We start from the raw sequence: 16,769 nt of genomic DNA on the forward strand, positions 1-16,769 counted from the left end.
TCCAGCTTCTTGGACTGAGCAGATACTGGTTCCTCTGGATCCCCAGTGTACAGATGGTTATGGTGGGACTCTCCAGCATCTGATTATATAAGGCAATCTATCTAATAAGTCCCCTTTTATAATTATACATGTGCATATCCTGTTGGTTCTGTTCCTCTAGCGAACCCAGACAAATATATCAGACCACAGTGATAACATAAATGAGTGAATGTTCAGGTAGGGGGACTGTGGTGAGTTGATGAGATCATGCAACATCGAAAGGTTCAGGTACTGCTGATTTCCAACAGGCTGGTGACAGCCTGTAAAGCAGTTTTAAGGATGGAAATCATAATAGAATACTATATTTCATTATTGATAATCTATTCAAATTAACACATACATATGGGTGTATGTGTATATGTGTATGCACATGAGTGCACACACATGCACACACACACACACACACAGCAGGACAAACAAAATGTCTGTTGACCAAATTTAACCTATGGACTGTTGATTTGTGACCTCTGTTCTACAGCAATTTGCATACAGCCACAACTTCAGCCTAGTCTCAGCTTGCCTGATGCCAGACTGCTAAGACCTTCTATAATCTTTATAAATGAAATGGCTCTACCATGATTCTCAGAAATATTGTAAGTGCTCTTTGATATCAGGAACTATCAGAATCTCCTGTATTCTCTACAAGAAAGGTGATATGTTTAGATAGTGATGATCCTGGAACTGGAGACCTTCACATGCCAAATCCAGTCCTCTTTCTGCTACATCACAGTTGTATTTTGCATATTAAGGATCCTTTGCTATCTGACTGACTGAGGTCCCTTGTATAGTGCAGAATTGAATTCAATTAAACATGATTGGATTGTCTATTATGAGCAAAACTCTGTGGTAGTTACTGAAAAGTATTTGAAAATGAACAAGACACAGACCATAATTCCAACGAGCTTATTCAGTCTAGTAAGACAGTATCTAAACAACTAACTATATTCTAAAACAATGTAGAAGTAATAGAAGCACAGAAAAATGAGGACTTGGGTTAGTTCTAGAACAATGACTTGGTGAGGAAGACTTTATTTTTTCATTCAGTCCTTCTTCCAACTAACAAGTATTTTTTGAACACCATTTTTTTGCCAGGCACGTAGTGAGTATAAAACAGTAAATAAGAAGATGACTCTGGTTAGCATATGTAATAAATGTTAAAAGTAAGAGGAAAATGGAATATATTGATAGTAGAATATGCCACAAAGTTAGGGGAAGAGTTGACTCAAGGAAGGAATTATATTAGCTCCAGGTACAAGAGAAACATGATTTTATCAAACTTCTTTCTAGTTTTTTAATATGACTTTCCACCCCAGTGATACCAGTTTCTGTTTTAATCCACAATGCCATGCTCTTGGAAGAGAGAAACTGTTTGGCCCAGTTGAGTCAAGAATCCTCCTCTGGAGCAAGTTATTATGTGTAATAGAAAAGGTTCACATATCACAGGCAGCAGACATGACCATTACAGAACCACCTCTGGTTTCAAGTCAGTTCCACAGAAGGCAAATCCTTGTAATTGGAAATGTACTCTGTTCCATGTGGTGTTTACTAACTGCTGATATCAAGGGGAATCAGATCAAGGGAATGCATTCACTTTCCTCAGAAGTTTGATATCCCATAGTTTTTCCTGTTATGAGATCTTTCCAATACCAATAAACTAGCCAAAAGAAATAGAATTTCTGAGATAGAAGGAGCGTTTTGCAACCACTAATTCAACCTCTTTCATTATATAGATGAGGAATATGAGGCAAACTATACAGTGTTGCATGTACTCACACAGCAAAAAACTGTAGTATTGGGTATACAGGAAATTGCTGACCTCTGTGGGTGCTTTCTTTGCACCATACTCAGAGAGAACATAGCCATGGTATCCTTAAAGCTTCTGCATAGTATCATGTACAGGTATAGATAGAAGCCTAGCAAGAACTATGTTGCACTCATGACCAGAAGACCGGAGACTTAGGTCTAGTAGTCTTTATGAATAACAGATAACTGAGGTAAGAACACATGATGGCTAAGCAATCAAGGATATGTCAATGATTGCTCAAGACAATCCTGAGAGAAAGGACTCTTATTCTCCTTAGTTTTCTCTTCTTGAGATTAAATAGCCCTTTATCCTTCCCTAGTGACCTTGTATTAAGGAAGGACCTGGTGTCCTTCCTCTTAAAACCTTGTATCAAGATCATAGTTACAGAATTACTCAAACTACCCTTCTTGCTGTATGTAATTAATGTACTTAATTTCAGTCTTTCCTTCATCTTTAACCAATTAACATCCAACAAACTTATATGTATGCTTTCCCCAATATCATGACTAACTGTAAGTTTAAGAAATTCAGTATAGTGGGAAAGTAGTTGTCTCTAGAGTCATAATACCTGGGTTCAAATTCAGTGTCACCATTTTCTAGAGGTGTGATTTTGGACAAGTTATTCCACCTCCATGGGCTTCTAGTTTTCTCATCTGAAAACAAGGATGGTATAGTATTTAATTCACAGGGAAGTTGTGGAATCATATGTGAAAGAGCATATATACATAATCTGATTCCAAAGCAAGAAATACATTTAGAAATATATCTAGAAATACATCTATTAGTTCAGATCATCCAGGCCCCAAGAATTTCCTGTCACTTATTTGACAAAACCAAGAACACTTATGTCAATCACCAGCTGTCAACTTCAAATCCTAAAAGAAAACCTAAAAACCCACTGTTACTATGTCACTGCTCCAATCATGTTACCAATTTAGCCCAAGGGCAAGTTATCCAGACAGAAGTTCTAAGGGAAAATAAATAGGGCAAGTGGTTTATAATAGGTATTTCTTTGCTGCCTTCTTTTTTGACTTGTTTAAAAATATACAGTACAAGATAGATCCCTGAAGACATTGCAGTCAGTTGTCTTTTAACAAATATTTATCAAGTCCCTACTATATGGCAGCCACTGTTCAGTTTGCTGAGGATAGAGCAGTGAGCAAAACAAAGTCTCTACTCTGAGTTGGAGACATATTTTATCACAGAAGTAAACACACATATAAGACTGAAATTGTGATCAGTGCTGTGATAAAAATAAAATGGGATGAGGTCCCATTGTTATCCGGGGCCATGGGAGTTACTTTAACCTAGGTGGTCAGGAAATGCTTCCTTGAGATCTTCAGGATATTGGAGCCTGCCATGGGTAGAATCAAACAAAAGGAGAAAGTGCAGAGATCATGAGGTGACACAGATCTTACCATATGGTCATAAAATATCATTAAGGTTATGGCAGTGTGAGCAAGGTATTTATAAATCAAGTCAAAGAGGTAAGTAGGGGATAGAGTTTGAATTCTAAATGCAGTCGGAAGTGATTGAATGATTTTAAACACAGGTATAAACTGGTTGGATTGGTCTTCTAAAGTTTCCTTTTTAAAAGACTGATGATCAGAAAATGGATTTTAGGCAGGCAGCAGTAGGAAAAGAGGGAGCAAGAGGAGATTCCTCTAGGTATCCAGTTGAGAAATGGTGGTGGTCAGGGCCTAAAGGATTAGTGGAAATGGTGTTAAGTGATCAGCTTCTGGACATACTTTTAAGATAGAGACAAAGGTTTTCCTTAAGAATTGTATGTGGCTTGAAAGCAACCAGGCATTGTCATTAACTTGGATGGATAATGGCATCAACTGTGATTTCTGATGGGTGGTTCTCGAATTCTACATTTTCCTATAGGATGGGACTTTGGAGCCTTTCTCTAAGTTTGAGCTGCCTATTTGTGGAGTGCGGTCGTTGGAATGGGGCTGCTGTTTAGGATGAATTAGAGCCATCCAGCACATTTCTGGATATCACTTACCCTTTCTTCCCATTCAAGTCAGAAACTGAGCATCCTGTGCCACGCAGAATGGAGAAGCCGGGGGACCAGAGAGCAGTTGAAGCTACTTCAGTGCAGAAACTGCACGAGAGTGTGCGGCGCCAAGAAGGGTGCCCCAGGAACTTTATTGGAGTTCTGGCAGGCTAGGGAAGCACTTTTACAAGAAACAAAGTGAAGAAAAGAAATGGGGTGGGGTGTGGCGGAGCCTGGCTGACCGGAAGGAGTTTGGGTGGAGCCGAGTTGAAAGCTTCAGGGCTGAGGGGGAGGGGAGGCCGCCACTAGCAACTAACCTCAGCTTCTTATATTAACCTAGCAGAAAGGTCCGGGGTATCATTGAAAAGGTCAGGAGCTCCCAGATTGTCTGTCCTCCCAAAGGGAGAAAAACTCTAGTTGTGCGATGCGGCTTTAAAAGGGCTGGTGATTGACAGAATGTGTAGCAGTGGATGGGGTGGAGCCGCTGGGTGGGGTCTGGGACAGGCAGCTGGGAGAAACCAAAAGGAAGAAAAAAGAATTTCATTGCCCCTGATATCCCAAAGCTGAGCGAGGGAAGCTAGCTAGAAAGGGTGGGAACACCTCCACTCCCACCACAGGCTAATTCTCTCACACTCTACTGTCTTCTCTTAAGATAATTAAAATCGAATGTAGACCGGCACTAGTCGGTTCCCATTCCCTATAACTCTCCACTGAACTAGGTTTGTAGTCCGAGGGAGTGAGGACCCCGGATCCACCAGCTCAATCCCGGCCCCGCCCCGTCGGCCTTGGCCCGGGGCTGGGAGGAGAGAATGCCTTCGGAGGCGCAGAATCCGAAAGTAAGTCCCTTTCATTTTGACTAACACCACCCCTTCTCTCCCCCCTTCCTTTTGCCACCTTTTCTGGGGTCTCCACTGGGAGGAGATCTAGCTGCATTTCAGAAAGAGACTCTTCTAAGGAGGACCCAAAGGGTGGAGCAGGGTGGGGTGGGGTGAAAAGGGGAGGGGAGGGGAGGAGGGGTGGTGCTTTCCAGCCTAGAGGAGCTGCCATTTGGCGGGATAGGTACGTTCAGTTGCATGGCTGTATCGTTTGAGCCTCGATTTCTCATCCTGAAATTAGAGCCTCACTTCCTCCCTTCTGGTCTTTTCTTTTTGTCACACTCCAGCATCCCTCTCAGGTTGCTTTAAGCCTCTAGCTGTGAGCTGGGAGGGCTCCATCTTGCCTGCCTTCTTAAAGGAACCGTGCACAGTTTAAACTAAGGGAAGACTGTACTTGGGAAATTCAATTTCAAGAAAGATGGCAGTGTCCTCTTGCTATTACGTTACCTGTATGTTGGAAGGAATTTATGTGCTTTTTCTTCCTCATATCAACCTTAAAACTAGACTCTAATATCCACTTGATTTTTAGGAGCACCATGGGCACTGATACCAAAATGCACATTAGTTAACTGCAGAAGCAATTGGCTCTGCAGTTTTAGCTGAAGGGGACATTTTCCTTTTCCTGAGAGGCACCATGATAGTGTAGATTCATTCATTCTACAAGTATTTATTGAATGTCAAGTGCAGTACCTGGGACTATCATGCTGCTTGGTGGTGTGTGGAAAATGTTAAGTCCATGCAGAGTGTTGTTACTCCTTTCTTAACTGATTGGTGACTTAAGTTTCTTCTTACAATGTGGAAATAGATGTTGAATTTGAGTCCAACATTTTCCAAGCATATCTAACATGAATGACTCTATGGTTCATGTTTATTGTCTTTCCTTCAGTGCCAGGCATCCATATATTTAAATTCAAGTGACTTGGTCTCCAGCTAGAAGACATAGGAAGTCAAGTCAAAATAACATGCAAAGGGAAAAGGACAGAATATATCAATAGGGAAGCTAAGACCACCTCAGCTGATCTGTCATTCCAATGCCCAATCAGGGAGATTGTGTCAGGAAGAAGGGCTTCACTGTTAAATAAAGAAGAGCTGGTATGGAAGAGACTTGTTAAAAAGGGCCTTTTATGGACCAGTGACATCTGTCCTATATTTGTCTCTCTTTTGTTTCTTTTTAGAGAGGGTGCCAGGAATGTGGATAGAGCCTAATGATATCCCATAGGTGAAAGAGATGAAAACATGTCGTTTGAGGTTTTAGGGCTAGTATTCACTCTGAAAGGTTCTGTTTGTTAATGGAATGACCAGTACCCAGTACTCTGCAGTGCATCACTTTAGTTGTCCCGAGTATAAAATGAAAGATATAAAATCCTTCCCTTCTTTACTATACTGGGTTTCATTTCATCTCCAGTGCCAGTTCCTGTCAAGGGCATGTGTCAGTTCTAGGTTCCGAGGCAACATTTAGCCAAGGCACCTTCCTTCATTCCCTCTCTCCTCAGTAGATTCCAGAAGGAGATACAGGATTTTCTAAACTTCAAAACAACCTTATTCCAAACGGCCCTATCATTGCGACTACTAGATTCAGGTAAAAAGAAAGCCGTGTTCAATGTTTCTTCTTCTTAAAATCCCTGATTTATAGACTCCTAAAAACAAAGGAAAACACAAATACAATGGAAACATTCTGGTTGCTTTGACAGTGGGAATGAAGTCTTGTCATAGAGCCAGTGGTCACTTGTACGTGTCATATCCCCTAAAACTCTTGTCTACACCCTTGCATGGAAAGTGGGGAAGGAACTATGTGTTGGTTCCATAGCCAGTCCCTTGCATTTAGCATGCATATTATTTGTTAGGGGCGTCTGTGTTTCCATTGTAATGTTTGATAGTCCCTTTGTTTTCATTTTGGTTATTGTTTCTTTGGGGGATTTTCTAGTTGCAGGATATGAGAAATAGGCAAATCTTAACTGTCATAAAACAATATTGCTAAAATATGCTTATCCTCTTTCTAGGACAATGAAAGATTTGTAAACCCATTAAAAAGTACTCCATTCAAGCAATAGAAATCTTTCTTCAAGGGCTTCAAGTGGTTTTCCCATGGCACTCTGAGTTGTTTTGTGTGAGTCATTCTGCTTCCTGGAATTGTAGGGAATTTTTATCTATGGAAAGGCAAAAGGGTTTCATGAGGAATAATTGCAAAAAAGACACTTTGCATTTTCTCTTTGCTCTTTTTTCTTCTATTTCTGTAATTAACCACCAGTAGTTTTGATCCTTTATCTCCTTCTGGAATACCAAGATGTGGTGGGGCTAGGCTGTTCTTTCCTAGACTAGAATAGCTTGGACAGCTTTCCCCTATATTTCCTTTGGTTAAATCCCTTCCTAGTTCTTACACAGCCTACAGGGGTAGAAAGCTATAATGGAGAAAGGTATCATAACAAAAGAAAATTATATGATATTCATTCATTCATTCAGTCATTCAACAAACACATCCGAGAATCTACTCTGTAACATTACTGCACAAGACTCTGGGAAAATAAGTGATTTTGGAGAGAACGTTCAATGAGTAGGCATTTGTAGAGGGTACAGACAATAAACAATAAAAATTTATTTTAACTAGGGAAAAGGTAGAAGAAAGGCTATAGGACACTGGGGTTGGGGAGAGTTATTTGATATAGTCAAGGAAACCCTCTTTGATGAGGTGATATTTAAGAATATATCTAAGAGAAGTGGAAAGGCCATCTATGAGAATACTCAAGGAAAGTGTGTTCTAGACAGAGGTAATAGCAAGTGCAAATGCTCCTTGTTTTTAAGGAATATCAAGAAGGTCTGTTTCACTGGGGAGCATTGGGATATAAGGTCAATGAGATAGAGGAGGCTATATCATATAGGACCATATGAAGATTTTGGCTTTTATTCTGAATGATATAGGAAGCCATTTTTGAATAAAATATAATCATTTTAATTTAAAATTTTACTCCATGAGAGGATGAATCTTAAATTATCCATCTTAACAAAATCAAGATGGATTCCTTTGTTTTGGGTACAGTGTTCCTTTAAGAATAATTTAGTAACATATTGCTTATTGTTATGTCAACTAATGTAATTTTAGTTTATACTGACTATTGTTTAATAACAATTGTCTGAAGAATGTTTCAAACACATGAATACAAAATACAAAAAGTTTCTTCAATGTACTTGAACAAAAATATCACAATAAATTTATTAGCACTGAAAGAATTCTTTAAGAAAATATTGCAAGATTTTATATCACTATCATGAAATTATGAAAATTGTTTGCTTGGAGACTTTTTAAAACCCCTAGCCCTATTGGCACACATGATTTCTCTTAAGTTATTCACTGTACTCCCCAAGTTCTTTCCAGAAGGAGCTGCAAGGTTAGACACCTCATTAGCCTTATAGAATGCAGAAGGAGAGAAGGGAGGAAAAAGAATTGAAAGAGAAAGAAAAAGGACCAAAGAAGTCCAAAGTGGAGAATGTGAAAAGAAAAAGAACGAGTCACAGAAATACAAAGTTTTTATTCCCTCAGTGCTACAGGTTGAAATTTTCCCTTGTCATTGTACCTCCCCTGTAGGGATAGGATAGATGTGTGTGTGTAGGAACACTTAGGAGTTATGTTGGATTTCCTCCACAATAATTTCTAATGGTGGCCACATATTGGAAACACCTGGGGATATTTAAAAAATACTGACACTATTGTCCATCCTCAAAATTCTGATGAAATTGCTTGAGGGACAACCTGGAAGAAGACAATTTTTAAAGCGCTCCCTAGTTGATTCTAACTTGGTTTGCTAGGATGAGAACCACTGGCTTAGAGATGATGTTCTCAGAATATGATATCTGGACCAGCAGCATCAGAATTACCTTCCCCACTAAATGATTCAGAACTCTTAGGGTTAGACCCAGTAATGTGTATTTTTTTTTTTGCAGGGGATAATGGGGATTGGACCTAGGGCTTTGTGTTTGGGAGGCAAGCTCTCTACCAAGTGAGCTATATCACCAGCCCAGCACTGTGTATTTTAACAAGCTCTTCAGGTGACTCTAATGTACACTGAAGTCTGAAAATCACTGCCTTAGAGGTTCTTAATTTTTCCCCAGCATCAACACTCAAGAGGGAAATAATATACCTCTATCAGTAACAGAGACTCACTATGACTATCCCTATTGCATGTCAGAATCCTCATTCCTTATGCTCAAAATAATTGAATGGCACATGTTAAATTGGTGAATTGTATCATCTATGACTTTATCTCAAAGTATTATTTTGTTTTAAAGTTAAAGACTCGTCTGTGCATCCAGTTGTTGGGGCGAGTATGCTTTGTAGATAAGTGCTGACTTCAGTAGTTTCTAGTCCTAATCTTAGGTATGAATATAAAGATTATAGTTTTATGAAAATTTTCCTTTAGTCTGTTTCCATATTCCTCTTCAGAAAATAATTGTTCATAAATTCTGTGGGGTACTGTCATTTTCTTTTCTGATTCTAGTAACTGGACAGAATTTAGCAAGCATGTATCTTTAAAAACCAGCTGGGCATGGTGACGCATGACTGTAATCCCAGCATCCCAGCATCCCAGTAGGCTGAGACAGGAGAATTGAATCAAGAGTTCAAAGTCAGCTTCAGCAACTTAGCGAGGCCCTAAGCAACTTAGGGACCCTCTCTAAATAAAATATTTAAAAGGCTGGGGATGTGGCTTGGTGGTTGAGTGCCCCTGGGTTCACTCCCCAGTACCCACCCTCCCAAAAAAGTCAGGGTTTTGATTAATTCAGATACATAATTTATAATCTCAATTCTCTCTGAATATCTGGGTCTGACTTGTGTGTTTACTGCTATCATAACACAAAATTTACCAATTTTATCTATTCCCAGTGTGCCTTTGTCACTGTTTAGTTCAAAATGCCTTTTAAACCCTTATACATTGTGGTTGTGGATGTAATTTAGTATAACCACTATGGAAATCATTATGGAGTTTCAAAAAACTAAAATTGGAACTACTATATGATCAGTATCTATCCAAAAGATTTAAAGACAGCATACTTCAAAGGGAAAAAGCACCCTCATGAAAATAGGAGACCAATATGGTAGGGGAAGGAGGTCAGGGGTTGGGAGGAAGGATGGCAAGGGGAAGTACTGGGAAAAGAAATTGATCAGATTATGTTATATACATGTACAAATATGTCACATATGAAATCCACTATTCTATATAATAAATATGCAACAATAAAAGTGTTAAATCTTTTAAAATAATGGAAAAAAGAATCTACATTTATACTCCTTCAACCCATAATTTGTAATATATTTATGTGGCTCTTTATATTTCATGTGTAATTTTCTTTCATGCTCATTTCATTTTATTTCAGAATTCTTTGTTTTTTGTGCATCACTTCATTTAATCTTCATGATAACTTTGTAAACTAGACACTATTATCATCTCCATTTCACAGATGAGAAAACTGTGGCAGGAGAAAGTAAAATACCTTACCTAAGAATCACACAACTAGTAAGTGGAAGAGGAACATTTTCTCCTATATCTTAGGATAACTTGTTTCATCAACTGGTTTCCTGCTGTCCTATCTTCTTTGATTTATTCTTCTTTTATTCTCCAATGCATCCAACCATCCCCACCTAATATACCTAACATTTATTGAAGACCCACTACCAGGATCTCTATTGAGCTTTTTATATGTATCAATTCATACAATGCTGAGAATAATCTTATGAAGTAGCTACTATTATTTTCTCCGTTGTTCAGTTAAGGAAATGAGGGCACAGAAAAATTAAGCAACTTGCCCACCCTCACACAGCTAGTAAGTAGCAGTGTGAGCTGATATCTGAAGCCAAATCTATGAAAAGATGTTAAAAACATAGTTCATTTAGAGAAAAGAAAATGGGGTAGGAAGGTGAAAGAAAGGTTAAAATATTCAAAAGGTGAGAATATAGAAAACAGAAGAGAGGAAGTACATGAAGACCATAAAGAAGGAGGAAGAAGGAAAAGAGAGAGGGGAAAAAAAACAAGAGAATTTGACTATTCGAGAAGAAAAGAGAAAAGAAAAAAAAAATAAGCCAAACCAAAACAAACAAAAACAACCAACCAAACAAATAAAAATCCCCAAATCAAAACAACAACCACTACCCCTTAAAAAAAATTAAACAGCAAAGGACAAAAAGAAAAAAATGATAAATCAATCAGCAAATAAAAGAAAAACAAAAAATTCTTAATGATAAGTGAAAAAATTCTCTCCACTGAGGTGGTCGAAATTGTGGACAAGGCTGGATATTCACTACCTATCTCAGACTGTTTTTTCTGTTTCCTTTTGGACTGTGCATCCCTTAGAACAAGGGATGGCGTTTACTAAATTTTTCATCCTATTTATGGGATTCACTAGGCTGCTGGTTGGAGTGGCATGGGACTGATCCTGGTTGAGATGACTCAGTTTTCCTGTTCACCAGGACAAAGTAGAATGAAATGGGAAGTATCATATGTTTTGCCCAGATTGCCTAGGTCAATGTACTTTCAGGGAAGGGCTGATTCAGACTTCTTTTTTTAAAAATTTTTATTTATTTTTATTTTTACAGACTGTGTTCAGACTTCTATGTGAGAATTTCCAGTTGGTGGCTGGGTCTAGCTCTAATTGGAACTTTGAAACTTTGTATGATGGTATTTACTCCAGAGAGATTAGATCAACACATCCTAGGGTCAAGCAGATGCCTATCTCTGCTGGGTGTCAGGGTCTTAGGCAACTCCCCCAAATTCTATTTGTAAGGTGGGGTAATCAACCACCCTGGGTGGAAAGGGCAGATCAGGTCTCATGTGCACCACTGCCCCTAAATATGACATTCCAAGGCTCAGTTCCTGAATGTAATCATGCTTGCCTGTTCAGAGTCCTGACCTTCTTCAGCTAGTGTTACAATCAAACTCAAAGGGAAAGTGAGTTGCACTCCCCTCCATTTATCTGCCCTGAATCCCTGTGGATACAGTGTTTTTTGTGCCTATTTCATTCACATTCCACCGGATGCACCCTAGGTCATATGTTAAGTGCTGGCATGGATAGTATAGCAATATTTGCTAAGATTTCCCAGGTTTTTATAGCAGTAAGTTCCAGCCTGACCCCCACAAGATGGATTTTCACCTCAGCTCTCTATCTGCTTACAAGTTTAGAAACCTGGAGCTCTTTTCAAATACCTCTTCAAATTTGTCTGCTGTGTTTCTCTTTGCCTTTGTGTTGCCTTTTCCTCTGCAGTGACCTAGCATTACAGCCACCATTGGCTTAGCTCTGATGTATTCTTTCTTATCCTCTGTTCAAAACACCAGAATTTCTGGGTCTCTCTGAGACCCTGACTGTTCAACTGAATTACAATGAAATCCCTCAGTTATTCACCTCATTGAGAAGCAGTTTTCTCTGTTTCTGTTTTAAGCTATGGAGAATCTGGAAAGCCATCTTTGTTCCCTCCAGTATGGACATTTTAACAATATTGATTCTTCCAAACCATGAACATGGGATGTCTTTCCATTTTTTTGGTCTTCTTCAATTTCTTACAGCAGTTTTCTACAATTTCCATTGTAGAGAGATTTCACCTCTTTGATTAAATTTGTTCCTAAGTGTTTTCTTTTGTAATTTTTGTAAATGAGATCGTGGAAAGCTGAACTTTCTAATAGCTCCTTGAGATTGGCATGTTTTTGCTAGACAATGATGATATGATATATATGAAATGGATTAGAATAGATTTAAAGTGGTTTACAGTGTATTTTTGGTAGACTTTGGTTTAATTAAACCTGGTCATATATATTAATAATTTCTACATATATAAGGCAGATGATTTTGAAAGGAAGGTACAACATTTAGTCCTTTATCTCATTCATTCAATGTACATATCCTGAGAACTCAGCCTGGCAATAAAAAAATGTAAAACCTAAATCTTAACCTGGAGCTCAGCTTGGAGACAGACAAAACTCTAATGTCTAACAATTCTTGATTACTCACTATACACTGGAGATCATGCTAAGCCCTTTGCCTGCTGTTCAATTAAATTTACAATAGTTAAACCTGTTTTTTAGAAAGGAACATTGAGGGTTAGAGAAAAGTTCTGTCAACTTAAGTGGAGTATTGGCAAACTTGCGAAGTGATCATTAATATGAGCAAATAAGATGCGGGTGTTATTGGGAATGTGGGGGGCTGGTGAGAGAATACTTTCTTTAGGAGATAATACTTGAATCTTGAAGAATAAATGGATTTTTGGCAGCATGCAAGTTGAGAAAGAAAGAAAATTGCAGATAGACGAGATATCATGTGTATGAATGGAGGCACCAGAGAGATGGTGTGGTCAGGAAATAGTGTTTCATCATGGTGCATAAGTTGGTGGCAGGAAGAAAGACTGAAGCAGTAGGCATAGTTCAGGATGCAAATATAAAGAAAGTGGTCTTTTTATTTTTTATAGGCATAATATTAGGAATATCTTCCATAAGTTTGGTTTTGAATGAGTAGCTGCTTCCAGTACTGAAGAGAGAAAAAGGAGAGATCTTTAGCATTAAGCGTAAGTCAACTGAAACTAGAAGTTATTGAGGTCAGAAGGTTGAAAAAGACTTGAGGACACTTTGGGCCCCCAAAGTTATTGCAGATCAATAAGAAGGGTGAGAATAGCACTTTGTGGGAGACCAGATTAATAGAAATGATTACTAGCTAGGATAGTCAAAGTGAGAATAATAATAATAATAATAATAATAATAATTCAATAATAAATGCATCAGGAACTACTCTTAAGTACTGAATTTGCTATCCCCATTCAGTTAGCAGAGAAACTCTAGCACCCCAAATTCCGATAGTATTTGTAAATAAACTGGAAATACTCTATAAATAATTGAATAAATTTGAATTTGAACCCAGATAGCTTGGGTTCAAAACCCCAGTTTTAACAATTATGAAATTTAGCAATTAGTCATCAAGACCAAAATGGAAATAGAATTCAAGATGGGTCACTGACTCTGGGTTCTACTGCCAGTCTAACTCAATGCACAAATGGATATATAATGAAAAAGATAAAGAAGAGAGTGGTAGAGTAGAATAAGTGAATCAAGGGAAGGGAGCAGGTAAAGGAAGAGGAAGGTACTAGGGAAAAATAGATGAAAGAGTTATCTTCAGGTAAGACAGAAAAGCTTAGGTAAGACAGGACACTTGCTGTCCAAGGTCACAATCCAAAGGCTGTGGCTGTGTTTCATTGTCTTGAAACATGTTTTTCAAAATTTGAATTCATCATTAGCGTATAAAAGTTAGAAAACTTTACATAAAGTATAAGTTTGAAGCTTTCTCGAAAAACTCAAAGTACATGCCATCACTACCTGGTGATAGTTACCAAGAGCTGAGCAGTAGCTTCCCCTTTACAAATTTTATTCATTAATTTAAAAATTAATATTCTTTGGTGTCAATGGGAAAAAACAGTTGGCACTAGCTTAAACATAAGGACACTATGACCGGATCTTAAGAATGGAATGGTGTACAATGGAATATTATTAGCCGTAAAGAAGGCTGAAATTATGGCATTTGCTGGTAAATGGATGGAGCTAGAGAATATCATGCTAAGTGAAATAAATCAATCCCCCAAAACCAAAGACTGAATGTTCTCTCTGATATGCGGATGCTAACAGACAATAAGCAGAGGCGAGGGAAGAATAGAAGTTCACTGAATCAGACAAAGGGGAATGAAGAGAAGGGAGGGAGGATGGGAATAGGAAAGACAATAGAATGAATTAGACATAACTTTCCTATGTTCATATATGAATACACCAACAGTGAAACTCCACATCATGTGCAACCACAAAAATGGGATCCTAATTAGCATAAGTTATATTCCATGTATGTATAATATGTCAAAACACTCTACTGTCATGTATACCTAAAAAGAACAAATACAAATTTAAAAAATAAAAACATTTTCTTGAGAAAAAAAAAGAATGGAATGGGTTTTGGAACTGTGAAGTTATCAAGAAGCCAAAGTGGTTTTCTGTACATATCTTAGATATGCTTCCCTCTGCGTATGTGCTTATTTCTTATCTCCCAGAAAATTATAGCACACAGTGGGCAAGAGATATCTGCCTCATCTCCTGAGTTCATATGTTATAGTTCAGTCACCTGGAAAAGTACTGCTCTCTTTATTCAAATTCCCAAGTTATAGGGAACTGTACTCTGATAGGCCTGGCTTGAGTAAGCTGCCTACTGCTATCTAAGTCAGCTCTGGCCAGGAGGCTACGGTCATGTAATATAAGCTGAAAGTACACCTTTGCTAACCAGAGAGGACTTATAAGGGGGTTGTTATGTGCAGAGCAGAGACTTCCAAATTTATTCTATGCACCAAACATTATTTTGGCCCTCCTCATTTTGCAGTAGCTTCTCATGTTGTCTTAGACCACTGTAGGCCTATGTGATCTGCTTGTCAGGTTAAACCCTATAATTTGGGGGAATATACAAGGTTCAATGTACTCCTAGTGACCTGGCCCTTCCCTGTGGTGAATCTGTTCCTATTACTGCCTAAAGAAATTTGAGGCCAAAATTGCCAAAACATTCTTCTTCGACTTTTTTTTTAGCACTTTGAAACCCACAGAGTTTCCTTCAGTGGCTTAAAATCATCTTATCAATCATCATAATGACCTTAAGGCTAGTGAGTGGGGTTGGGTGTGTGCATTTTAAAAGTTAACAGCCCTGAATGAAAAAGTGATAAGTGTAAAGAACAGTTGATGCTGATGTGTTCAGGACTGAAGAATTAGCAAGAGTTGCATTCATAAACGTAATGCCTGAACTTTGGAATCAGACAGGTGACGGTGATTTACTGTTACTCCTTTATGGATCCTCTTGACTCCTGGAAGCTTTCCAAGGTGTGTGTGTGTTCCAGCTGAGACATTGGACACTTCTTATTTCAGTGATTTTTTTTCCCCAATGATTTTAAAGTTTCCTTCCTGACACTCCTTACTGGTATTGCAGTTGATATTTGAAGGATTCTTCTCTTAACCCAGTTTTCTTACAGGTATTGTCAGAACTTGGGGTGCAGGGATTTCTAACTAATCATAAAGGATGTTCAGAGAAAAACCTCCCCTTCCCACCAAAGTAACAAAGTAAGCTGCTCTGGCTGAAAATGTCCTCTCTCAAGATCCTGTAATAAATTTCTTCCAAAAGGATCCAATCTCCCTAAATCCTGCTGCCACTTCTGTGATTTGTTTTGCTTTTTATATATAGAATTATCCTGACTTCCTTAAGCTGAAAGTTGCTTATTAGCAAGGGGAGAGTCTACATCCTTCAAAGTGAAATGAGGAGAACTGATGACCAAAATTAAGCAACTTGTTAGAAAGAGGAATTTCATTTGAAGCATTTGAGATCTGGGCAAACTTTGGTTTACTTTCACTTTCCTCTCTGATGAAATTGGTTTAAGTTTTAATAAAGTGCATATGGGTCTGTTACTTTGGATCCTCTGTCTCTATCCTTCAGTCCTTTAGTTAGTTGGCAGTTTAAGACAGTATTTATTACAAATAGTAATAACAGTTAAATTGTATTGAGCTCCCAGCATCTCAGGATGCTGAGGCAGAAGGATCACAAGTTCAAAGTCAGAGTCAGCAATTTAGCAAGGCCCTAAGCAACTTATTGAGATCCTGTCTCAAAATAAAAAAGGGGAGAGATTGGAAATGTGTCTTAGTGGTTGAGTACCTCTGGGTTCAATACCTGGTACCAAAAAAAAAAATGTATTGAGCAATTGTTATGTGAAAGACACTAATCTAAATTCTTGGCAGTACCAATCTGATAAAAATTGTTCAGTTGTGTAACAAGAGTACTGCTATAGTTTGAATCTCCCCTCCAGAACTGAATTTGAAATTTAATTGCCACTGTGATGGTATTATAATGTTGACCCTTTAAGAGGTGATTAATTCATGAGGGCTTTATCCTTATGGATGGATTAAGTTCATTATCCCCAGAATGAGCAGATCTAAAAGCAAGGTTAGCTTCTTTAGCTTTTTCTTGCTCCCTTCCCCCACCCCCTCTTTCTCTCTCTCCATCTCCTCTTGTGTTA

General features: G+C 38.3%; 1 protein-coding gene across 3 annotated transcripts in view; it reads left to right on the forward strand.

The window, feature by feature from the left end:
• The first annotated feature begins 4,246 nt into the window (after positions 1-4,246).
• The window catches only part of Klf8 (KLF transcription factor 8), a 270,827-nt gene continuing 258,304 nt past the window's right edge, over positions 4,247-16,769 (forward strand). For 2 of the 3 annotated variants that reach the window (XM_047536809.1, XM_047536807.1), the window contains exon 1: positions 4,247-4,678. The gene's annotated coding sequence lies outside the window, so the exon portion shown is untranslated. The remainder of the gene's footprint in view (positions 4,679-16,769) is intronic. The other variant, XM_047536810.1, reaches the window with a different exon arrangement.

Source organism: Sciurus carolinensis, chromosome X, assembly GCF_902686445.1.
Source record: "Sciurus carolinensis chromosome X, mSciCar1.2, whole genome shotgun sequence".
In the NCBI taxonomy this organism is placed as follows: domain Eukaryota; kingdom Metazoa; phylum Chordata; class Mammalia; order Rodentia; family Sciuridae; genus Sciurus; species Sciurus carolinensis.